Here is a 3723-nt window from a genome sequence, read left to right as displayed (position 1 = left end):
TGCAACCGGAGGAGTTGCAATACCTGCCCCTTTACCTCCCCCCTCAACTCCGTCCAAGGACCCCAACAGACTTTTCAGGTGAGGCAGAGGTTCATTTGCACCTCCTCCAACCTCATCTACTGTATCCGCTGATCCAGGTGTAGACTCCTGTGTATCGGCGAGACCAAGAGTAGGCTCAGCGATCGTTTCGCTGAACACCTCCATTCAGTCTGCCTAAACCTACCTGATCTCCCAGTTCCTAAACATTTTAACACCCCCTCCCATTCCCACACTGACCTTTCTGTCCTGGGCCTCCTCCATTGTCAGAGTGAGGCCCAGCGCAAATTGGAGGAACAGCACCTCATATTTCGTTTGAGCAGCTTACACCCCAGCGGTATGAATATTGACTTCTCTAACTTCGTAACCCTTGCTTTCCCTCTCTCCATCCCCTCCCCAGTTCTCTGACCAGCCTTACTGTCTCCAACTACATTTTATCTCTTTGCTTTGTTGTTACGTTCTCCCAACTTCTCCCATCATCTCCCAATGATCTATTCTAACTTTTCCTTGATCTCCATTCCCTTTGTCCTGTTTTCACACCTTACACTTCCTTATCAAGATGGCCACGCCGTTGTGTTTGGCTGCCTGTCGTCGCTCACCTGGAGATCGTAGTGTTCTTCGAGCCACTTTGGTTTACGACCGCCGAACCCTCCTGTTGATCCGACCCTCCGTCGTCGACTTCTTCAGTCCAGGTCCCGGACAAAGTTTCTTCCAGCGATCGCTCCTCGATCAACTCCCGGTAGATGTGCGGGCCCAGCCTTACATCCACCGCCGCACGCACCGCGCTAGGAGGCGGGGTAAACGCGCGGGAACATTCGAAAATTAAAAAAAACTCGCCCGCGCTCATCCAACAGCGGCCTACCTCGCCCAGCGCTGCGAAGTCGGACCTGGTCGACCTTACAGCTCCATCCACCGGCGCTCCCTCGAGCTCAGGTATGCCGCTCTTCGACCGATCATCCCGGTCCCTGGACTGCCGGCCCGTGGGCTCCCAACAAGGCCATCTGTGAAGCGCACCGGCGTGGTCTCCCTGAACCTCCGCCCGCTGGCGTGGGAGCCGCTACCGGACCAAAGCTCACCTGCTGTCCCTGCTGTCCCTGCTAAAGTGGCCCTGATCAACGTAAGATCCCTACAGAACAAGACCTTCATCCTCAACGACTTCTTCATCACCCGTGGATTGGACTTCTTACTGCTCACAGAATCCTGGCTTAACCCTGGTGAGCTTGCTCCACTCGTGGAACTCTGTCCTGATAACTGTCACTTCTTCACCTCGCCTAGGCTCTCCGGACGTGGTGGGGGCCTAGCCACTGTGTTTAAGAAACATTTCAACTGCCGCCTCCTGAACGCTGATCATTTCTCCAGTTTCGAGGTGCAACTAATTAAAGTAGGCCTAGCCTATCCCCTCTTAATTGTTCTTGTGTATCGCCCACCAAAAATGCATAAGGACTTCATCACCCAATTTGCTGATCTGATTTCTAGCATTTTGCCCAAATTTGACCGGATCATGATTCTTGGTGACTTTAATATTCATGTTTGCTGTCCCACTAAGCCTCTTGTGAGTGAATTTATGCACCTGGTTGAGTCCTTCAATCTGACTCTTCACACCACGGGACCCACTCACAAGTTAGGCCATACTCTCGACCTAGTGTTATCGTCCGGATTCCCAATCAACAACATTGAAACTACTGAAGCCTGTCTATCGGACCACAGCGCTATCATTTTTGACGCATCTCTGCCTTTATATCCCGCAAAATCTCATCTCCCTGTTCGCTACTCCCGCGACATAAATTCATTGACTGCCAGTAAAATCTCCGAGGCTCTCACAGCTGCCCCCAACATCTGCACTATTGAGGCCTCTCCCCCCCATCTCAGCACTGAGGATCTCGCCTCTTTATTTAATATCACTTGCTCTTCCATCCTGGATTCTATCGCTCCCCTTAAAATGGAAAAGCCTAAGCCCAAAGGTCGGCCGTGGCTCAATGACTCCACCAAAGCCCTAAGAAGGGAGTGCAGAAAATCAGAAAGGAGGTGGAAATGTGACAAGCTTCAAATTTCCTTCGAAATTCTGAGAAACAATCTTCTCAAATACCAGGAAGCAGTAAAGTCTGCTAGAGCACAATACTTCTCCGACCTTATTTCCAAAAACTCTCATAACTCCAAGGTCCTATTTAGAACAATTACCTCTGTCATATGTCCCGCCCCCAGTACCAGCTTAGTTGGGTCCCCTGCTAAGTGCGAAGAATTCGCTAAATTTTTCACCAACAAAGTTGAGAATATTAGAATGAACATTTCCCCTCCCACCCGTGACCTAGCTGTCTCACTAGTCTGTTCTTCTAAATTGGACTGCTTCCAACCCGTCACTCTATCCTCCCTTGCAAAGCTTGTCTCCGTTATGAAACCTGCAACCTGCCCCCTTGATCCAGCCCCCACTGCCCTTCTGAAGGATGTCATTGCAATAGCCGGTCCCAGCATCCTCTCTATTATCAACAGTTCTCTGGCCACTGGCACTGTTCCAACCAGTTTCAAGCACGCGGTGGTCCAGCCCCTACTGAAAAAACCTAACCTAGACCCCACCTTGCCTAGCAACTACAGACCCATTTCCAAACTGCCATTCCTGTCAAAAGTCCTTGAAAAGGCAATCCTAAACCAATTAGTGCCCTACCTGCACCAAAACACCATCCTGGAAAGTTTCCAGTCAGGTTTCAGAGCCCACCACAGCACAGAGTCTGCCTTGTTGAAGGTACACAACGACCTGCTTCTCGCCATCGACACCGGCGACTGTGCAATCCTGCTCCTTCTCGACCTCAGCGCAGCGTTCGATACAGTGGACCACACCATCCTTATTGACCGTCTCCGGTACGCGGTTGGCATTGATGGCACTGCCCTGAGCTGGTTCGCTTCGTACCTCAAAGATAGGAGTTTCGCCATCAACATAGGCAGTTATTCCTCTGCTCCAGCTAGCCTCTCCTGCGGAGTTCCACAAGGCTCCATCCTAGGCCCCATTCTCTTCTCTCTATACATGCTCCCCCTTGGCCAAATCATTCAAAGGCACGGCATTTCTTTCCACTGCTATGCCGATGACACTCAGCTTTACCTCCCCCTGAAACCCAACAACCAGTCAAATTTAAACAGCCTCTCACACTGCCTTGAGGACATAAAATGTTGGATGGCACAGAACTTCCTCCAATTAAATGAGAGCAAGTCTGAGGTCATCCTATTCGGCCCCCCCGACTCCATCAAATTGATAACAGGCAGTCTTGGAAGCCTATCCTGCCTAGTCAAACCGCATGTCAAAAACCTCGGCATGATATTTGACTCTGCATTAAAATTTGATAAGCAAGTCAACGCTGTGGTAAAAGCCAGCTTCTTCCAACTTCGAACCATAGCTAAAATCAAACCTTTCCTCCAATTCGACGACACAGAAAAAATCATTCACGCTTTCATTTCCTCCCGCCTAGACTACTGCAACTCCCTATACACTGGGATCAGCCAATCTTCCATGTCCCACCTGCAACTGGTCCAAAACGCCGCAGCGAGACTCCTGACGGGTACCCGTAAAAGGGACCACATCACCCCGATTCTGGCCTCCCTCCACTGGCTCCCTGTACGGTACAGAATCAACTTCAAGCTCCTCCTATTCACGTATAAAGCCCTAAATGGACACTCCCCCCCCTACATCAAAAATCTTCT

The sequence above is a fragment of the Rhinoraja longicauda genome, chromosome 14 (assembly GCF_053455715.1).
Source record: "Rhinoraja longicauda isolate Sanriku21f chromosome 14, sRhiLon1.1, whole genome shotgun sequence".
NCBI lineage: Eukaryota > Metazoa > Chordata > Chondrichthyes > Rajiformes > Arhynchobatidae > Rhinoraja > Rhinoraja longicauda.
The sequence above is the reverse complement of the archived record's forward strand: the minus strand, read 5'-3'. Positions refer to the sequence as shown.